At 38.6% G+C, this 23,421-nt stretch overlaps 1 pseudogene across 1 annotated transcript; it reads left to right on the top strand.

The window, feature by feature from the left end:
* The first annotated feature begins 5,538 nt into the window (after positions 1-5,538).
* Positions 5,539-18,115, top strand: LOC143584890 (hyperosmolality-gated Ca2+ permeable channel 2.4-like; annotated as a pseudogene). The gene is made up of 10 exons (XR_013144449.1): positions 5,539-6,084; positions 6,160-6,315; positions 6,400-6,463; positions 7,406-7,615; positions 7,698-7,823; positions 8,262-8,560; positions 9,474-9,750; positions 9,821-10,092; positions 17,083-17,316; positions 17,853-18,115. The product of XR_013144449.1 is annotated as a hyperosmolality-gated Ca2+ permeable channel 2.4-like (transcript).
* Positions 18,116-23,421: the final 5,306 nt, after the last annotated feature.

The raw sequence follows: 23,421 nt of genomic DNA, 5'->3' as shown, positions 1-23,421 counted from the left end.
TTACCAACTCGTGTTTTTTTCTTGAAATACTGATGTTTTTCGTCAGTCGGGCACGTAAAGCTAAGAACCAACGTGGCCCACTCCAGATAAATACCGTCGACTAGATAATATCCGTATTCGTAGTTGACATCGTTCGTGGAAAATGAGATGTCAGACGAGACTCCGTCTGTGAGGCGGTCAAAAATAGGGGACGCGTTAATCACAGCTATATCATCGTTTGCACCGGGTGTCCCAAAAAACACATGTCATATCCAAAGATCAAATGATGCAGCCGCCTCAAGAATAACTGTTGGGCCATCATGATCACCCGATGATATTGACCTTGCCAAGCAACAGGACAGGCTTCCCATTCCCAATGCATGCAATCGAGGCTACCAAGCATCCCGGGAAAACCGTGTCTTTGATGATGCACCTCGTATATTTTTTGTACGTCGCTTTGAGTCGGCTTCCTCAAATATTTTTTATGATATAGTTGTGGAATACCTAAGTTTAACAAATTTTATGAAATTCATGCTTAAAATGTTACGGTTTTGAAATAAATAATTAGAATATTAATACTCACATTCGCAGAATGTGTGAAGTGCTTTACGAGTCACTGTCGCCGACATCTGTAAGTACTCTTCTATGGTGTCGCTCGCAGTCCCGTACGCTAGTTGACGAATTGCCGCCGTACATTTTTGCATTGTTGAATATCCCGGTTTACCTCTCGCGTCCGCCCGTTGTTGGAAGAATACATAAACGCTTTCTAAATCACCAACTATTCGTAAAAATAGTTGGCGACTCATTCGAAAACGGCGCCGAAATCGTTTCGAATCAAAAGTCGCGTCCGGTGAAAAATAATCTTTCATCAACCGGTCATGCTCACCTACGCGATCCCATTGAAGACGAGACGTCTTTCTAGTGGTTGTGAGCTTTCGCAATTCTGGACTACGAGTCGGGCAGCCTCTAGAACGACACTAAATATCGCTTCATCCTCTGAATCCGAATTGGAAATATCGTCGATATCGGGCTGGAAGTCGGGTGTCAAAGATGAGTCGGAAGACATATTTGAGGAGAAAGTTTTATAAAGTTTAAATAGAAGAATGAAATGTTTGTAGAGGTTGGGTGAATGGTATATATATGTAGTATTTTATATTATTTATTTATTTTTTTAAACGGCCATAAAGCTGTTGGTGGTGGCCCCCACCTCACCCCCCCCACCGCGCCCATCATCCCCTCCACCCTTCCCCCCTCCGCGCCCCACCTCATCGCGTCCCTCTACGGTGTTTTCCCCCCACCGCGCCCCTCTCCCCCTCCTTCCGCGCCCATAGCACACAACCTAACAGTCTATTCACTTACACACAGTAGTTTTTAAAGTGATGTGGTAAGTGCAAATGGCTAAATGTAAAATACACAGGGTGTGTGAAGCCAGTTTATTTATGAATACGATAAAAAACTTGTGAACATGTATTGATGCGTTATAAAAGCACGCATAGGTTGTGTTGTGATTATGTCAACTTTTGAAACATGTCTAAACATTCTGGTGCTTATCTTAAGTGGTTTCTTGCAGTGTGTTCGTCTTGTGTTATGACAAGCCAAACAATTTTAAAATGAACTTTAAGTATAATTTCACCTATATAAAACGACGCGCTTACAACACGTATTTCAATATAAACCAAAATGATGGTGACATCTAGAGCTGCACCAACTGGTTTAAAACTCAAAACCGGTCTGGGTTGAAACCGGTTCGGTTTGGTCAACAAAAGTCAAAACCGGTTTATAATCGGTTTCGGGTCGGGTTGAAACCAGTTTCTTACAATGTTACAATCGGTTTCGGTTCGGGTTTTATCGGTTTCGGTTCGGTTAACCGGTTTGAAACCGGTTTTGGTGGAGAAAATTACAAATGGTTACGAACCTATGGTTTTAATCGGTTCCAAACCGGTTTCTACATAATCGGTTTCAAACCAGTTCGGTTTTTGGGTTAGTTCGGTTAACCGGTTTATTTGCCCACCTCTAGTGACTATTAGAGAACATAACCATTAACGGTTTCCCTTCAAAGAGTTCATACAAATCTAATATTTAAAATTTGTAACTCTCGTTTATATTAAAATAGTTTGAATAGGTTTGCTTAGTTTTTATTATATATTTAATATTCAAGATTTGTAGCTTGTAACCGATTTTCTTTTCTTATATTTATACCTTGCTATTACTAATAACAAAATCAAGTTGGTTTGATAAGCTTATTAGTGACATCTACCGACGATTAATATGATGTCCAAATCCAACAAAAATGAAAAATCAAAGTTCCAAGGTCCACATTTTAAAATGTGACAATTACAATTTTTTAACAGCACATGGAAAATGAAAGAAAGAAACAAAACATAAAAAAATATAAAAATCTTTCTTCTAGCAAAACTCACACGTCTCACACGTTATGTCACCATCCAATTCTCAATCAAACTCCTCTCTCTTAATAATAAACAGTATACCCTATGAATATTAAAGTTATTCTCCAAATATACCGGCCAGTTTGTTGGAATATTCAACGGTATCTTCTTCCGCACGAAGTCAACAAGCTGCTGATTACACTCAATTCCGGCATCACAACCGCCAATCGGTCAACGGCAGCTTGCGGCAGGTGTGAACGAGAATTAGGTACGATTTGTTAGCTATAAACTACTTCCGTCTGGATGATTAGGTCTGTTAAATGTTAATCAAATGCTGTCCTCATGTTTAGCTAGATTTAGGTTTCAGTAGCTGGATGTTATCGTGTTAATTCGTTGTGTTTGTTAGTAGATCGTTTTGTGATGTTGTTAATTGTTGAGTTATGGAAGCTGTGCGAGTTTAATAGGCGTTTAGATACTCGATACTGACCTATGCAGTCGATACCGCCGATATATCACCAATATCAGTTAAAATATCGGTCAGAATAGCGGTACCGATAATATCAATGATATTGACTGATATTGGACTGATATTTGACCGATATATTACTAATATTCCTGATATTAGAGTTTAAGTCTTAATTATTAACTTTTAGTGTTCAATGTTAGTGTTTTAAGTCTTAATCAATTCTTACTTGCTATAATTGTTAGTGTTTTGCAAGTTGCGAAAGGTTAACTTGTTAATGGTAGGAGACCATACTGAATTATTAGTGTTAAGTTGCTATATATATGAATTTTACATGATATTAAAATTACCGATATTCCGACGATATCTCACTACGATAACGGTCCTTGACCGATATCCGATATTTTTCCGCATTAACTGCTTAGATACTGGCTCGTAATGGACTAATGGCCTGTTAGGGCAGTTAGTAAGTTAGTTGTGTGTTAGGAATTTGTGATTGTGAATTTGTATTATGTTTAGTTTAATATGAACTAAGATCTATCTGTATTTGTGTGTTAGATTTGTTGAAGGTGTTTATTTGGTTGTGTTATGCTTCTGTAGTAAGTAGTGAGTCAACTCCACGGATAAGCGGATTTCTTATATCAGTTTCACAGTGATAGTAAAATTATATGATTTGAACGAGAAGTTAGGTACGGTTTGTTGTTAACCAATCATGATGCTTCCGTCTGGATGATTAGGTCTGTGAATCGAATGCTGTCCTCATGTTTTGTTTGATTTAGTTTTCAGTAACTGGATGTTATCGTGTTAATTCGTTGTGTTTGTTAGTAGATCGTTTTGTGATGTTGTTAATTGTTGAGTTATGGTAACTATGCGAGTTTAATAGGTGTTTAGATACTCGATACTGACTCGTAATGGACTGATAGCCTGTTAGGGCAGTTAGTCAGTTAGTTGTGTGTTACGCATTTGTGATTAAAAAATGTATTATGTCTAGTTTAATATGCACTAAGATCTATCTGTATTTGTGTGGTAGATCTGTTGAAGGTGTTTATTTGGTTGTGTTATGCTTCTGTAGTAAGTAGTGAGTCAACTCCAAGCATAAGTGGATTTCTTATATCAGTCTCACAGTGATAGTAAAATTATATGATTTGAACGAGAAGTTAGGTATGGTTTGTTGTTAACCACTCATGATGCTTCCGTCTGGATGATTAGGTCTGTGATTCGAATGCTGTCCTCATGTTTTGCTAGATTTAGTTTTTACTAATTGGATGCTATCATGTTATTTTGTTCTGTTTGTTAGTAAATCGTTTTGTGATGTTGTTAATTGTTGGAATAGGGAAACTATGCGAGTTTTGTAGGCATTTAGATGCTTGATACTGACTCGTAATTGTCTGTTAGGGCAGTTACTTGTCTGTTAGGCATATGTGATTGTGAAATTGTATTAGTTTTAGTTAAGTATGCACTAATATCAATCTGTTTTTTGTGTGTTAGTGCTGTTGAATCTGTTGAATTAGTTGTGTTATGCTTCTGCAGTAAGTAGTTAGTCAACTCCACAAATAGGCAGATTTCTTATTTCAGTTTCACAGTGACAGTTGAATCATGATACTTCCGTCTGGATGATTAGGTCTGTTAATCGACTCATGTTTTGCTAGATTTAGTTTTTACTAATCGGATGTTATCATGTTATTTTTTTCTGTTTGTTAGTAGATCATTTTGTGATATTGTTAATCGTTGAAATATGGAAACTATGTGAGTTTAACAGGAAATGAGATGCTCAATATTGACTCATAATTGTTGTTAGGGCAGTTACTTGTGTGTCACGTATCTGCGATCGTGAAACTGGATTGTTTTTAGTTTAATAGGCACTGAAGATAGATCTGCATTTGTGTGTTAGGGCGGTTGAAGGTGTTCATTTAGTTATGTTGTGCTTCTGTAGTAAGTAGTTAGTCAACTGAAAAAATATGCAGATTTATTATTTCAGTTTCACAGTGACAGTAAAACTATATGATTTGAGCTTTGGACGTGTCATACACGTATGAGTGTGTCTTGTCAACTAATCTGGCAAGACATTGGTACTTTATTGTATTTTAGCACCATTATTGGTGAAGCTGTTGATTTAGTTGTGTTATGTTTCTGTAGCAAGTAGTTAGTCAACTCCACAAATATGCAGATTTCTTATTTCAGTTTCACAGTGATAGTAAAACTATATTACTGGAGTTTGGGATGTGTCATGCACGAATGAGTGTGTATATTACCTAATCTAGCAAGACATTGGTAGTTAATTCATTGTGTTTTAGCACCATTATTGTTGAAGCTGTTGATTTATAGATGTTTCTGTAGTAAATACTTAGTCAACTTCACAAATATGCAGATTTCTTATATCAGTTTCACAGTGAGTAAAATTATTTGATTTGAACTTGGAAAGTTTCATACATAGTGTGTTTATCGACTAACAAAGGAAGATACTGGTAGTTAATGGTATTTGAATTTTGAGCACCATTATTTACACTCCAAATATCTATGCATTTCTGTTGTTTTGTTCTCACTAGTCTGATCTTCTACAACAAAAAAGTTTGGATTACCAAATGATTGCTTCCTGTCTTTTTACGTTAGTTGCAATCAGTGTGCGCTTTGTATAATCTTCTTCACCTTGTATACAATTTTGAGTAAACAACCTGGAATTGTAATCTTTTTGAGTTTAAAAGGCATTGAAGATCTATCTGTAGTATGTTTGGGTTGTTGAAGTTGTTGAATTAGTCGTGTTATGCTTCAGTAGCAAGTAGTTCGTTATATGATTTGAACTTGGAATATCTCATATACATATGAGTGTTTGTCGGCTAATTTAGGAAGAAGTTGATAGTTGTATTTGAGCATCAATACCATTATTCACACTTCTAATCTAGTAATCTGTATGCAGCTTTGCTGTTGACTCTCACTAGTCTGATTCTTTAATAAAAACTGGGATTACCAAATGATTCTCTCGGGTCTTCTTACGTCTGTTGCAATCAATTTTGCATTATGTGTAATCTTCTTCACCCTGTTTTCAATTCTGAGTAAACAACCTGGAAATTATAAAGTTTTTATTCCCCGTTTGCTTGCCGAGGGGATGTCCAGTGTACGTAGACCAGGTCATTTTCATTTGAGTAGGCTGTTACCTACTGCTGGTTGGATAAAAAATGCATGGCATCCTACCGAAGACCAACTGCTGGCTTATTCAGGACTTGATGCGGTTGTATTCATGCGAATAATCACCTTCAGGTGATTATGTTTTTAAAATAATGTTTAAGATTGATGTTTATTGCACGATAATTAGTTTGTTTTTCTTTATTTCAGTTTTAAAGTATTCACTGTCGCGGGTATTGTTGGAATCTTTATTCTGATTCCTGTGAATTGCTCTGGAAATCAGCTGCAAGATGTCGATTTCATAAACTTGACAAACAATACACTGGAAGTATTTAGCATTTCTAATGTAAACAATGGTTCAAATAGGTAATATGTGGTAACTTGATATCATAACATGCTTTCAAATGTGTGTTTATTGAAACCTAACAACTTAGTTGAAACTTCTTGCAGTTTATGGATACATTTAGGTGCTGTGTATTTTGTCACCCTCATTACATGCTATTTTCTCTTTTCTGTAAGTTATACTATTTCTGTTTTTGTTGGTAATAATCTGCTGAGTAAACTTATCTTACATAGATTTTGTATATTGTGTGAATAAGTAGATAGTTCATTCTAAATATACAACATATGAAATAATATTTAGATTGTACATTGTTTTTATATCAGTCTCAAACTTTCCGAAAGTAGGCTTGTAAACGAACCGAACTAACATGAATGCGGAATGTTCGTATATTTTTTTTATAATTTAACCAAACAAACGATCGAACACGAAGATTAAACGAACAGGATTACAGGATTTTCTTGTCTGTTTTCGTTCGTTAAGAAAATGAATGTGTTCGTGTTTGTTCATGTTCGTTCGTTAAGAGTTTGTTCATGTTCGTTCGTTAAGAGTATAAACAAACGGCTTATGAATGTAAACGAATGGGCATAACTGAACATAGATGAGCGAACATAAACAGACATAACTGAGCCGAAACCAATTAAATGAACATGGGCATCAATCTGTTGGGCCTAAAAAGTTAATAAAACCAGACCAAATTGTAGGCTATATTTTAATTCCATAAAGCTCGACTAAATTGTAGTGAACCTAAAAAAGTAAAATAGATATATAAACGAATGTAAATAAACGAATTTAAATGAACGAACGTAAATGCGCATTCACGAAGTGAACAAACAAGACATGTGTTCATGTTCGTTCGTTTAACTAAATGAACAAACATTGTTGTTCGTGTTCATTCATTTACTAAATAAACGAACTTCTTGCCGAACACTTTACGAAAGAAGCCAATCTCCTGTAAATTCATGTCTTAAAATTGGGTGCGATGTATCTACACAATCTAATTATTCGATCTACTGGAAAAAACATCTTTGATTGTGATTCTTTTCAATTAGAAAAACAAAATAATTGTACTTTAAATAACTGATTGAGCTTAAGATCTTACTTTGCATCCTTCAGGAATACAAATACGTATCTTCAAAAGGGATTGATTATTTCAGTTCATCAAAACCTCAACCTCATCAGTTCACTATTTTAGTTAGCAATATACCTGTTTCAAAAGGTATCAGTGTTGGCACCAGTGTTGATAACTTTTTTACCCAAAATCACCCGGACACATATCTATCTCATGTGGTGGTTCATCGAAAGAGCAAAGCTTGGACCGTTGCTGTAAGTTACATTCTTTTACATTTACCAAATTTTATAAGTAAATAATTTGCTAGTATGTTTTACTATAAATTATTATGTTCAGCATGCCGTGAAGAAACTCTACAAAAAGATTTTCAAAATCAGAAAGACGCCAACTCAGCCAATGTTCAATCATGATGGTTTCTTAAATGGCTCGAATGTGAAAGTGAAAAAGGACAAATCAAGAGAGGTAGATCCCAACTACAATTTTTTTTATGATCAATAAAATAATAAAATCAGAAATTATTGCACTAGATGCTAGAGAGATATAAATATGCAGAGAGAAATTTGTAAACTTGTATTTTTGATACAAAACTAATACTATAAAGAAACTATCAAATTTTGGAAAATTCGGGAAAAATATTTTCTTGTATGTACAAATCCTGTTATATAAGATCAACACCTTAGGATAGGTGATTTGTACACTATTAACATATTGGATTTGACAATTATACCTTTTTCTTTACGGTTTTTTTGTATAAGGGAAAATAGTAAAAACAATAGCTTGGTGCTGTATAAATCACCTCCCATACATTAGTTACACTTTTCATGAATGATGCAAGCTAGTTTTGCATATTTATTATAGCATCTCAATTTTCTATTAATATTTACTTTGTTGCTAAGAAAGGAAGTTAGAGCTGCCTTTGTGTCATTCAATTCCCGTTATGGTGCTGCAGTCGCTCTTCACATGCTACAATCAAATAATCCCACAGAGTGGCGAACTGAGCAAGCACCTGAGACACAGGATGTTTATTGGCCATTTTTCTCTTCAACATTTATGAGAAGATGGATTTCAAGGCTGGTGGTTATTTTATCGTGTGCTTTTCTTACAATCATATTCCTTATTCCGGTTTTTATATTTCAAGGACTTGCAAATCTTGCTCAGTTGGAAACTTATTTTCCTGCCCTCACAAGTATCCTTACAATGTAAGTAGTTTCCACAAACCATAACATTCTATCACTTTATGAAACATGGGCCGGTCAAGCGGGCTGGCTGGTTAGAGTCCAAACGGGTGAATTTGGTACAAATCAGTAAGGGTGCAAACTAGCTGAGCCCGAGCTTGGCTCGTTTAATTTACAGAGAGTTCTAACTCGGCTCGTTTCGAGCTTTGTTACGAAAGGTCGAGCTCAGCTCATGAGTACTTTTTCAGGCTCGGGCTCGGCTCGTTTATCATTTTATTAGTTAATTTATCTATATTTACAAGTATTTTTATGTATATTTTAAATACAAGTTTTATGTATAACAAAATATATATTATTTAGTTTCTTTTATGTATACAAATATATATTTAATATATCAAATAAAAATTGTATAACTAATCAGCTCGTTTAGGCTCACGAGCCAGCTCGAGCTTGATGAGTAAAGCTCGGGCTCGTTTAATAAAGCAGCTTACTTTTAGGTCTGTGCTCGTCTCGATTCAATTCGAGTTTTAAACGAGCCGGTCTCGAGTAGCTTACGAGTGGCTAGGCTACTTTACACCCCCTACAAGTCGGGTAGGGCCGTGCTGATCCTGAACAATTTTTTTTGGAAAGTTAATTATAAATAATTTTTGCAAAAGATTCCAAAGATTATATACAATCTAATTTTTCAAACAAAATGATTTAGGAGGGTTTTCTGCATTCAAAAACAAAAATACACTTCAGGGGACTTTCGATCCGTTAGAGATAATACAAAATGCAAGCTGTTGCAGAAAAATTGGATTTTCTAATATCTTAAGAGATGTTGAAGTCAACAAATTTTGTGTTCTTGATGACATGTAATAATGCCTGTATTCAAATAAAAATAAATATAATGAAAAATTTAAGCTCATATCACAGGAAATCTTTTATAATGCTGCAGATCTATTGTGAGTCAAGTAATTACAGGATACCTTCCGAATTTGATTCTTCAGATTTCATTAAAGATTATTCCTCCAACTATGAAACTGTTATCCTCTCAACAAGGTTATGTTTGTAATAGTGATATTGAAAGGAGCGCTTGTCACAAGGTAATTTGGTTCACTGTGTGGAACGTGTTTTTTGCCAATGTTTTATCTGCATCGGCTTTTGGTCTACTATCTATATTTCTTGAGGTCAAAGATATTCCTTCCAAGCTTGCTGTCTCGGTCCCTGCTCAGGTATATAACATTTTTCCAAAATTTAAATAAACAAATAACACATTTTTATATTTTTTAAACGGCTTTGCAGGCATCGTTTTTCATTGCATACGTGGTGACATCAGGGTGGACGAGTACTTCATCAGAACTCTTTCGTGTGATACCTTTCATAATAAGCTTAATATGTAAACCTTTTACGAAGAATTCAGATGAGGTTACAGTTCCGTCTTTCCCGTATCATAAAGACATTTCAAAGATTCTTTTTTTGGACTTGTGGGAATTACATATTTTTTCTTGGCTCCTCTCATTATTCCCTTTCTCTTGATTTATTTTGCTCTTGCATACATCATCTACCGAAACCAGGTTAGTTTTACTTTGTACATATTCTTGTCATTCGTTTATTTAATGAGCGAACAAACATGAGCAATTTGTTCATTTAAATTCGTTTATGTTCATTAATTTACGCTTGTTTAGTTGTTTAAGTACGTTCGTTTACTATTGTTGGTATATTCAACTAAATTTTGTAGGCCTGCTACAACTTAGTCTAGTTTTATTAGCTTTTTAGACCCGACTCATTCGTTTAATTGTTCGTGTTCTATCGTTTGTTCAGTTAAAGACAAACGAACGAACACGAACATGCTCTGTAGGGGTATGGTACTAAACCCGGCTTACGACCTTAATTTATTATGTTTGGCTTATTTTATTATATGGACTAATACAATATTATTGGGCTGAGGGGGTTTTGTGGAGGTAACCCTAACTGGGCTAGGCCCATTAGGGTACCATGATGGTGGCCATGAGGCTCCCTATATAAGGAGGTCTCCACATCCTTATTAAGGGTTGTTGTTGTTCTCAATAAGAGCCACCACCATAACCATTTTTGTGTCTGTAAACAAGAGATCCTCGATGCCCTGCTGGCGGTGCACGCATATAATGTATATATGTGTGAACTCTCGGGTGGGCAAAAGTAAAATTGCACTAATTTTGACGTTATTTTACTAATCTCGTGAAAATAACGTTAAAAGTGGGGGAAGGTTAATCAGGCATCATGTGGTGGCGTTGATAGCCGAAAGACAAGGGCACATGCACTAATCAGCCGGTGTCCCGATGATTGAGTGCTATGTGCCTTATGTCCAAGGCTTGATGCAAAACTACTATCGAGCCGGGGGTCTCATCGGAAGCAGCCTCTCTATCCCTATGGGGTAGAGGTAAGGTTGTCTACATCTTACCCTCCTCAGACCCTACCATAGCATTGCTATTGGTGGGATATACTGAGTACGATGATGATGATGAAACAAGAGATCCTCGAGATTTCTTAGCAGTCGCCTCCACACCCCCAAAAGCCATTGCAGATCTGAGCGGAGAAGACGATCCGAGATTTGGTTAGATCTCAAGCTACCGGGGAAGAAGATCGAGTCGTGGTTCGTTCATCTCGAAGACCGGGAAACATCGTCATGGATCAGGTCAGATTCATTTCATGTTTCTTCATTGGCACCATCCGTGGGACCGGCAACGAACCACGTCTTGATTTTCGTCTCGGTCCTCAGATCTATCCGTGGGACCACATCGAAAACGAGCCGCATCTTCGACTCTCCTTTTTTGACTTCTAGATCTGCTTTTTGGAAGAACGAGAGGGTGAAATAAATCTGAAAACCTTTTCAGATCTGATAATTTTTCAGAAAAAGCTACCAGATTCGGACAATAATGCTCCGGATCTGTGACGGTTTTAATTAGATCTGACCGAGACGACCAGATCTACTTTATTTCGGTGGCCAAAAATTCTCACGGTGCAAGATTTGCATTTTTTCCGGCAATACAGCCAAGATCCGGCGCAGAAATCTTCATATACGAGTTCATAATGCAAAAAATGAGCTTTTAGATCTGCTACCTTACAAAAAAAAAAGGATGGCGCTGGCCAGCTTCAATTGTCTTGTCATCCAGGGATGTCTTGTACAAATCTCATCAGAACAGTGCTGGCCAGATAGACTCCGCCTCCTTCTTCTATTCAGCTCCGTCGGGGCTGTCTCCGCCATCAAGGCGCCATACATGTGCACCGCCGCGGATCTGCACCGCGCGGCCATCCATGAGCCCTGGCGTGAATCAACACCGCGCGTCATTGCGGACCATATAAGCGCTCTGGCTTTCCAACACCACCACTGTGACGTCCATTCCGCGCCCATAAGCAACAGTGCGCCATCATGCACGCGCACAGTCGAACACCCCGATACAATATATGAGCGCCACCGCAAATCGTCGCCGCGTCACCATGCATGCGCGTCACCACGGAAGAACAACGCAACACGCATGTCTGCTACCGCGGCACAACACTCCGCCACAGCGGGTTGCATGCGCGCTCCCGGCGATTACTCTCCGCCATAGCGGGTTGCATGCGCGCTCCCGGCGATTACTCTCCGCCAAAGCGGGTTGCATGCGCGCTCCCGGCGATTACTCTCCGCCACAGCGGGTTGCATGCGCGCTCCCGGCGATTACTCCGCCACAGCGGGTTGCATGCGCGCTCCCGGCGATTACTCTCCGCCACAGCGGGTTGCATGCGCGCTCCCGGCGATTACTCTCCGTCACAGCGGGTTGCATGCGCGCTCCCGGCGATTACTCTCCGCCATAGCCCCTGCATGTCAACTTCAATCAACCGCGGATCAAAATCGCTCCCCGCGGATCAACTATAATCTCATGCGGGTCATTTTTTGCTTCCACGTTGCGAATGAAGCTTTATGAACGCTAAGGATCAATTTCTGCTTCCGCAAGCAAAGTTCCCGCAAGGCACAATCAAAGCCTCAAGGGTCAATTTCTGCTTCCGCAAGCAAAGTTCCCGCGTGGCGTTATCAAAGCCTTAAGGGTCAACTTTAGCTTCCGCAATCAACTTTTGCTTCCGCAAGCAAAGTTCCCGCAAGGCACAATCAAAGCCTCAAGGTTCAATTTCTGCTTCCGCAAGCAAAGTTCCCGCGTGGCGTTATCAAAGCCTTAAGGGTCAACTTTAGCTTCCGCAATCAACTTCTGCTTCCGCAAGCAAAGTTCCCGCGAAACAAAGGCACAACCAAAGCCTCAAGGGTCAACTTTAGCTTCCGCAATCAACATCAACCTCCACGCCGTTCGCGAAACAAACAAGCCGCATGCGTGCGGCGATTCAACTCCGCCATAGCATGCCGCACGCGCTAAATAATAATTGGCGGATCACATTGTGAACTCCCGCGGATCAATGAATAACTCTAGCGGGCAACTTAAATGTTGGAAGGGACCAACCTCACATACCGCGGGTCATGGCGAGAAACTCCAGCAGCTTAAGTACAACCTCTGCGGGTCACAAGAAAGCTTCCGCGGGTCAAACCCGGCTTTTGCGGATCACATGTACGCTCTGAGCAAAGAAATGGCCGTTCAGATACGGCTCCCGCAGGCCAAGTTAAAGCTCCGACACGATCACCGCGGGTAACATACGCGCCAAATTTAAAGGTTGGGAATCCTCATAAACCCATACGGCCTCGCGCCGAATACAAGGCTGGGCAGGCTCCGTATACCGGACGCGCTCCGCTTCGCTCAACGCGCCATCATGATTAAAACCTCTTACAACCCGAAGCAAAGTAGAAATATAAGCAAAAAAGTACATTTGGGAAACACCGGATCGGAAAAACCGTACAAGCATTCCTAATAAGTCCAGAACTCCAACTAACCGCTTGCACGCCCAGGAGCAGCACTGGACTAGGGGGACTAGTGGAGGTAGGATCCTAAATACCCGGTGGGTCCAGTTTCCAATTTTCTTATCATCATCCAAAAATTTCATTGAAAAACCTATCACCGGAAAAAACAAAAAACATGGCGGGCAATTAGAGTCCACGCCGCCTCCTGCTCCGGCAAGCAAGTCGCAAGTTGTGATGATCACCGTGGCACAACGCTCCGCCACCGTGCATGCACACCGTTGCGGATCAACATTCCGCCATCATTCATTCACGCCGCCTTGAGGCAACAGCGCGCCGCCATGAAACCAACAACGGCGGAATGCTCCGATGCCTTGCATGCGCGACCCCGCGGATCAACGACCCGCCATTATGCATGCGCGCCGCCTTGGATGATGCATTCCGCCGCCATGAACAGGCGCCCTGCGGAACAACTAGCCGCCATGCATGTACGCCCACGAATCACCTTTTTGCTTCCATGCATGCGCCGCATCGGAGGAACACTCCTCGCCATGCATGTGCCGCCTTGGAGGAAGCCGCATCGGAGGAACACTCCGACGCCATACAAGTGCGCTGCGGACGAACTCTCCCGGCCATACATGCGCCGCATCGGAGGAACACCCCGACGCTATGCATGCGCAGTGCCGAGGGTCAAGACTATTACCATGCATGCGCGCCGACGGGTCCTCTCTCCGCCGCCATGCATGCGCAGTACCGCGGGTCAACACCTGCGTGCCACCATGCATGCGCGCCGGCGGGTCCTCTCTCCGCCGCTATGCATGCGCACTGCCGAGGGTCACTTACCGCGGGTCAACACCTGCGTGCCACCATGCATGCGCGCCCGCGGAAACCACTATGTGGGTCGGAAGACGACTCCATGTCCTTGGTTTTACGCAGAAGACTCCACCGCCATGCATGCGCACTGCCAAGGATCAAGACTTTGCAGCCATGCATGCGGGCTCGCGAGTCACGACTCCGCCGCCATGCATGTGCACTGCCAAGGATCAAGTCTTTGCTTCCATGCATGCACACTGCCGAGGATCAAGACTTCGCCGCGATGCATGCGCGCCCGCGAGTCACCACTCCGCCGCTATGCATGCGCACAGCCGCGGATCAACATTCCACCACCTATGGAAGATCCCGCGCACATGGAACGCAGCACAACTTAGAAAATGTCTCATGTAAAAGTTGTCAAGTTCATAATCAAGGCTTTTTAAGCCATTATGAATAATGATACGCTCTATTTTTTCTTAACATGCGTTCTATTACCTTTTGCATACATGTTTCACACTTCCCTTTATTAATTTTGAGCAATATGACAACATTGTATTGACATCAAACTAAAAATAAAACGAAGTAAAACATACATGCGCGAGCTTCAAGCTCAGACGCGTTAACGAGTTTTAACTCTAAAACGTTAGGGCCTTAGCCCAATAATATGAGCCTTAGCTCAAATTACTCATAGCATCCATCCTACGCATTGCGCAGCTGGACCATAAAAATACCTAAGCACAACTAAGGCAAAGCACATGCGCGCTCAACCCTTCGCTATGAATGCGCGCTCAACTCCCGCCATGCATGCGCGCTCAACTCTCCGCCATGCATGCGCGCTCAACTTTCTGCCATTCCGCCACCATACGTACGCACCGCCGGGATCAAGACTGCCACCATGCATGCTCGCCAGCGGGTCACCATTCCGCCGCCATGCACGCGCGCCTGCGGATCCTCAATCCGCAGCCATGCATGTGCGCCCGCGAAAACCACCATGTGAGTTCGAAAGACGACTCCATGCTTTTGGTTTTACGTAGAAGGCTCCAACGCCATGCATGTGCACGCAACCCTCTACCATGCTTGTGCGCAACTCACCGCCATGCACGCGCGCTCAACGCTTCGCCATGCATGCGCACTCAACTCTCCGCCATGCATGTGCGCTCAACTTTCAGCCGCTATGCATGCACGCCCGCGGATCACCACTCCGCCGCCATGCATACGCGACCTTGGATCACCACTCCGCCGCCATGCATGCGCACCCGCGAATCCTCACTACGTTGCCATGCTTGCGCGCCGTGAATCAACATTCTGCTGCCATGTATGCGCATCCGCGGGTCCTCAATACGCTGCCATGCATGCGCACCCGCGGATCCTTAGTATGCCGCCATGCATGCGCATCCGCGGGTCCTCAATACGAGCCATACTAAGGTTGGGAATCCTCATAAACCCATACGGCTACGCGCCACACTTAAAGGTTGGGAATCCTCATAAACCCATACGGCTACGCGCCACACTTAAAGGTTGGGAATCCTCATAAACCCATACGGCTACGCGCCACACTTAAAGGTTGGGAATCCTCATAAACCCATACGGCTACGCGCCACACTTAAAGGTTGGGAATCCTCATAAACCCATACGGCCACGCGCCACACTTAAAGGTTGGGAATCCTTATAAACCCACATGGCCACGCGCCAAACATAAAGGTCGGGAGCCTAATAATATCCCACATGGCCACGCGCCAAACATAAAGGTCGGGAGCCTAATAATATCCCAAACGGCCACGCGCCAACATAGGTTGGGCACACCTCATAATTTGCCCGAGGCTGGGAACCTTGTAATACATCCACCTTTTGTTGATATGTTTTTGCAGGTTCGGCTACGAGTCGCACAAGCACCTATGACATTGTTATTATTATCTGGCCGTTTGTGACTCAATTATTATTTTGAAGACAAGCCGGGATAGTCATCCTGCATAGAAGAGGCCCTTGTGGGCCAGTCATTATCATCATATTATAGCTCATAAGCCGCAACTCGCGCATGCTTCATTATTTTATAGCTCGTAAGTCGCCTCGCGCGCAAGCTTCATTATTTTTATAGCTCGTAAGCTGCCTCGCGCGCAAGTTGCATTACATTATTATCGAGATGCGCACTCTATCTTTTATCAGGCCCCGCGCCACTATTGTTATGATGCGTGCTATATCTTATTCATGCCAGTGCCCCATTATTATCATAAGGATCACAACATGTCACCATCATGGAGAAAACCTCTCAAAACTCAGACAATAAAGACAAGGCCGAAGAAAGGGGAAAAAACCGCCTCATATCCTAACACACCTTATGAAGTCCAGCGCTCCACCTAAACGCTTGCACGCCTAGGAGCAACACTGGACTTGGGGGGCTTGTAGGGGTATGGTACTAAACCCGGCTTACGACCTTAATTTATTATTTTTGGCTTATTTTATTATATGGACTAATACAATATTATTGGGCTAAGGGGGTTTTGTGGAGGTAACCCTAACTGGGCTAGGCCCATTAGGGTACTATGATGGTGGCCATGAGGCTCCCTATATAAGGAGGTCTCCACCTCCTTATTAAGGGTTGTTGTTGTTCTCAATAAGAGCCACCACCATAACCATTTTTGTGTCTGTAAACAAGAGATCCTCGAGATTTCTTAGCAGTCGCCTCCACACCCCCAAAAGCCATTGCAGATCTGAGCGGAGAAGACGATCCGAGATTTGGTTAGATCTCAAGCTACCGGGGAAGAAGATCGAGTCGTGGTTCGTTCATCTCGAAGACCGGGAAACATCGTCATGGATCAGGTCAGATTCATTTCATGTTTCTTCATGCTCCATTCGGTTTGTTCAAGCTGATGATATAGGCACCGTTTTTATGCAGACGTTATACGTCTATGCACCAAAGTATGAATCTGCTGGGAAGTTTTGGCCCATTGTTCATGATACCACTATTTTCTCTCTTGTTTTGATGCAATTCATTGCGTCTGGAATATTTAAACTGAAGAAGCTTCCTTATGCAACATCCGTCACTATACCTCTTCCGGTTGTCACTCTTCTCTTCAACGAATATTGTCGGAAACGCTTTTTACCCATATTTTGTGCTTATTCAACCGAGGTATGTTGTTCATGGTTATATAAATATTGTCTAAATTCACAAAGAATAGAGGTGCTTTATAAAATGTCAAAAGTCGCTCACAATAATAATAATAATAATAATAATAATAATAATATGAATATTAAACACTTGTCCCTTTTTTAAGTTTCGTATAAAGAGTTAATGTGTTAACTGTGATTAAGAAAATCAAATTTTGTTTTTCTAATGAAGGTATAATAATAATAATAATAATAATATGAATATTAAACACTTGTCCCTTTTATAAGTTTCGTATAAAGAGTCAATGTGTTAACTGTGATTAAAAAAAATTTCTAATGAAGGTATACGAGAGGGTTGTATACATTAATAAAATACACTTTGGGCAACTTCTGCCCGTTAAACCCGTTTTCTTTTTAGCTAAATATTTTGACCTTACTCATTGGGCCCGTTAGTGACTAAACACAACCCGAATCGAATCACTCACAAATAAACAGTTTTACTAAGCAAACCCAAAACCTCCATAAATTCCTTTACCTAATGTTCCTTTATAAATGTAGACTTTACGAAAGAAAGACCGAGAAGATCAAAGTCTACCTGAAATGCCTCGTTTGCTGAGGCAACTTAGTTCTGCTTATCAGGACCCAGCCTTAGTTCCTCTGTCATATTCTTCAAACCACAGCAGTCTTCGTGAACCGCTTATCCCTGTTGCTGAAGTTCGGTGAAATGGTATCCGTTATCACTATTACGGGTGGAATAGATTATATAAAACGTCGATATGAATTTTCAAGTCATTGTAAAGAGACATTTGGTGAATACTGTGTTTATAATTAGCTTTACATGTAAATGACGCATCATTTGTAATATCCGATTGAACATAAAAGGTTTCTAAAACTCGTTTACATTCCACTCTCGACGACTTCTAAACTACACGACTTACAACTAAAGAAGAAAACCGTACTCATCATGAAATCGATAAGCACAACGAAGCTATACACAAGCACCAAAACAGCCCACTCCCATATCCTCGAATCCCCGTCTCCATAACTTAAACTCTTCACCCGAAGCTCAAACAACCCTTTAACGATCGCCATCCCAATCGTCGACCCAACAAATATCATCAAACCAACTCGAGTTTGACCTTTAATCAGCACACTAGACCTCATAACCGCCTGCAGCCCCGAAACATCTTCCCACACTGAAATCACCATACAAAGATCACAAACAATAATAACATAACCCAAAAACACCAAGAAACAAACGACCGATACAACTGCGATACTAGCAATCGATTCGTGCGATAACCCGATCACAAAAAGCAATCTGCTAACACAAATTAGCATGATCACAGACAAAGTGACACACCCAACAATTAATCCACAAACCAACAAATAAGTTGTGACAACTCGCCTCCAAATCGTTCGCATAATCAAATAAAATTTAAATATAACGAATTTTTTCCGTAAGTACATTCAACTGAGTACACAACAGCTGCTTTCGAAACTAATAACAAAGTGCAGTATAAGGGGAAAGAAACCAGGGATGAAATCGTAATTTCTGAAAGTTTTCGACAGCATTCCTTCACGAAGGGAGTCAATGGAAGCCCGCATGAGTTTACAATGACTAGAATTGATTTTGTGATTTGTTTTATGATGGATTTATCGACTAATAGATTCGATAAATGGATAGCTGAAACCGGGTAGATCAGAAGTAAACTAATGGTGATGAATGTAGTTGGATTACATTTCAAGATTCTAACGGTTTCAGTTAGGATTTGTAACGAACTGGATTGTCGAAACGAGTGATCGGATCGGATGGCATTGGTTGAATTAGGGGATTCCATGAAATAAATGTAAAAAAAGTATTAGACAAATTGCATGGAGATTGAGATTTGGATTGAAATATGGGTTTGATCCTTTGATGGTGTGATATGTGTTGTGTTGTGTATGGTTTATGGTTACATAAGCATGTGATGATACATGAAGATGAAGAACAAGAATGAGAAAAGGTGGTAAGGGATTTGGGAATGTAAGAGGATGATGTGCTGATTTCATGGGAGAAGATATAGAGATCTTTATTGATTTTAGAGAATCAAACATAATACTTTTCTTAAAGAATCTTAAATGCTGTTAAAAGAAATTGTACTTTTCTTAAATAAATAATCTTTTAAGAGTAACAAAATGTACTTTTCTTCATAACTGTTTTTAGGAGGAGTAAAATTAAGCCACAGCTTTAGGTCTCTACTTAGATAAGACATAATTTATACCAAAATCATACAAAATGATAAAAGTAAGACCATTAGACCAAATAACAAACTAAATGATAAAGATTACTCTTAAGTTATTTGAAAAAACAAGCATATTCATTGTTAGTTGTTTTGCTTTGTAACATTAAAATTTGAAAAAGGCATCAAATTCTCGTTTCATTTTAGGCCTCCAAAAGAGTTGAGTTGGCCCTGCTTTTCTTAAATAAATAATCTTTTAAGGGGTTTGAAGTGTGAACCTAGAAATAAAATTAAAGACGGGTTAAATGAGTTGAGTTGAGTCAAGTTCGAACTCAAATTGTTTAACTTAAAGGTCTTGAACTTGAGTTTGCCCGTCTCGTTTATAATTAAATGTTCAAGTTTAGTTTAATATTTTTTTAGCTTGAGCTCAGTATGAAGTTGACTTATTCATTATTGTTATAATTAATTATTTTATTTATATAAGCATATAAATATATGTACTTATAAATATATATTTGTATGATATTAACTTACTTCATCATAATTTGTATGTAATAATATTTGTTATTTAATTATATATTGATTACAAAAAACTAAATATTATTATACTTATATAAATAATAGCTTTATTCGGGCCCATGGCTCTACTCAAACTCGAGATATGGAGTTTGGGTTTGAGCTTGCTTAAGCTTGACTTAGTTTGTTTTTTTTAACGAGTTTATCTCGAGTAGCTTAAAATCGGTCTAAATCCTTTACAAAATTTGTTGAATTTTATTTTTGTATTCTACACAATCAAACAAAAGTAACAATAATTTTATAAACCTTTTTAGGTATTCTAAAAATAAACAAATGCACGTCAAGAATGTAATTCTTTAAACATAGATTGAAAGCAGTGTAACTTTAACTCTCAATTTATTGCCTTTTTAACCACTTATTCGATATTCACATGTTACATGCTTTCTAAGAATCTCAATCACGTCCTGATAAGGTTTGATTGCTTTGCAAATAAAAAGTGTAAAAAAAAAAAAGTAAACCATGGTTTTCGTTCCTGTGGTTTGTCCAAACCTATGGTTTTAGTCCAATAGTTTCAAATTTGCGATTTTCGTCCATGTGGTTTCATGTCACTTGCATTTAAACCCGAATTCACTAATCCTATTAAGTTTGGTCATGAAACTCATCAGCATGTCCTTCACGTGAGGGGCAGCTCTGTCATTTTTCTCCCCAAATAAACCTCAGTCCTAATTCGCAAGCCTCCTCATATGAGGGGTTGGGCGTATTTTGGGGACAAAAAGGACAAAACTACCCTTCACATGAACGACACACTGGTGGATTTAACGGCAAGACTTAACGGGTTTAGTGAATTCGGCTTAAATTGCCAGTGAAATGAAACCACAGGGACGAAAATCACAAATTTAAAACTATTATACTAAAATCACGGATTTAAACAAACCACGACATGTTATTTGGTTGGTATGATTTATAATGTTTTTCTTACATGTATTTTATGTTGATTTTTTTGGACCTATCTATCATAAATCTCTTAATATTTTACCTTTGGTTCTCTGCTTGTATCAAGAAGCAATTTCCTTGTAAGCTATAACATTAATTAACTAGGCTATTGATCTGTGTACGACACGGGTGGAAATATAGAAATCGTCTAACAAACATATATAATTTTAAATGACAAGATAATTTGTAGTATATTTTTTGGGACGACAACATGATGTTATTACGTGCGTAACTGAAATACACAAATAAATGTAATGTAAAATCATTAAAACATGAAAAAACCTATAAAAACATATATATTTCACAAATAAATATTGTAATAAATACTATAAACACATAATATAGAAGTTAAGAAATTAATATAAGAAACTATATTGTCAAAAAAATAACTGAAACTTATCATGTCGGTCATCTTTACGAAGTGTCATGTCGAAAAATACGTACACGTTATATAAGTTCCAATAAATCGATCCATTTAAACCATGAATGTGAGCAAGTACATAAATATTAGAAATTCAGAAGAATTGCGCGAAGGGGTCGCGGTAATATAGAGGATGCAAGCATTATACGTAATGTTTGGGCGTAAAGCGTTATTTTCCAACTTGATCCAATCCATTCGTTCGTATAGCTATTTACTCGATCGTAGACATTTCTGGACAAACAGTTTAGATTTAACCATGTTAATGGTCTCATATTATCGGTTGATAGAGAATGAAAGTGAATTTCAGGGAAAGCCTTCGAAATTTTTCAGTCGCTCCACCGACCGGAACACTTTGCGGAGCGTTTAGAAATTGGTTAATAGGTAAAAGATACATGTACTTGATGAAATTATAATGTAATTGGATTTAGGCGTATTGGCTAAGTATTTATAATGGACCAAAAAAACGTTGTTGATTGTATTGAGAAAAGTAAACTAATGCGGTGTTAAATCTGTAGAAAATAATACATGTCTAAAAATTCATTACTTCAATAGAAATATCTAAACAATATACTTTAAAATTTTAATAGTTAGTATTCATCACATTCACTTAAATAAACATAATAATTTAATTTGATTTAGATTGGTGGCATTATTAGATCTTATGTTACACTTTTATTTATTACAGGCTAACAAAAACAACCAAAGTTGAATTTCGGCATCAAGCGTTAAAATGTATTAAGGACAGGTAAAGACCGTCACCTACAACAAAACTGTAACCTAATACCTTGACATTTCTATTAAAATAATAGTCGAATTCCCGAAAAACTTTATGTTGACGTTATCGCAAGCGATTAATCTAAGACCATGTAAAAGCATGCTGCAAAAAAAAAAAAAAAGAATGAACATAAGATAATATTTTAGTTTTTTAATTTATTTACTTACAATTGGATGATTTTGATTTTGGCAGGTGTGCATGAAACTAAAGCAAGCTCGTAACCGAAGTAACCTACATAACCCAACCTAAAATTGAATGAGCCAATTTTAGCGGATTTAAAAACAATAATAGTAATAGATATTTTATTTGGCCCATCAACATGTTACCAAAATCGGTCGTTCATTAGAAAATGGGTTAAAATTGACACTTTTACTCAAAACATGATAACCACATTGAAAGAGTCAAGAAATCATTATATCTATACTTAAAACCTTAAGTAATTTTTTCTCTACTTATATGAGTTAAACGATTTAAATTATATAAGTGGTAACTTATAAAAATAGAAAAGTAGCGTGTTACATTAAATAAAGATGAATTTAATTTACACTTATAATTTATAAAATTATAAACAAATCATAAATCTTTAAAAATTTCCTTAATGAATACACTACAAAATGAATGGAACAACACAACGTACCTGGATATTGGGATTTGTTTTGATGAACCTAGTGGATTAGCATAAAACATATGATTCAAAACGAATTAACATTTAAATGAGTGTATTGCATTTGTAACATGATGGATCTTATAAAATGTTATGGAATTATTTTAAAAAGGAATTTCAATAGTTACAGTAAAAATGAAAAGTATATTTCGTAATTTTTTAACTTAATTAATAAAATGAAGACATGTACAATTCACACATACGTAATCAAAAGGTTTCTTAAAAAAAATAATATAGAAAGCAATCAAAAAGTTAGGAAATAAGTTACAAGTTAAATTTATTAGTAATAATAATAAGTCAATTATCAATAAATAAAAATTAATATGCATTTTATTTATTTTTTTTGAATTTTTAATTGTGAAGAAAATATAAGAATACTTGATATATATAAAAGTAATAGGGATGGACCAATCAAAAGAGGCCGTTTGTCCAAAATTCTTATTTCTTTAATAGTATACTTAGATAGTTATGAAAGTATAAAGTTTTGTTTTTTAGTAAAACGAAAATAAAATAAGACGATAAAATAAATACTAGTT

The sequence above is a fragment of the Bidens hawaiensis genome, unplaced genomic scaffold (genome assembly GCF_021521415.1).
Source record: "Bidens hawaiensis isolate Kalapana, Puna unplaced genomic scaffold, B.hawaiensis_p1.1 tig00033486_1, whole genome shotgun sequence".
Taxonomy (NCBI): Eukaryota; Viridiplantae; Streptophyta; class Magnoliopsida; order Asterales; family Asteraceae; genus Bidens; species Bidens hawaiensis.
Note: the sequence above shows the minus strand (reverse complement) of the source record. Positions and strands in the feature narration are given on the sequence as shown.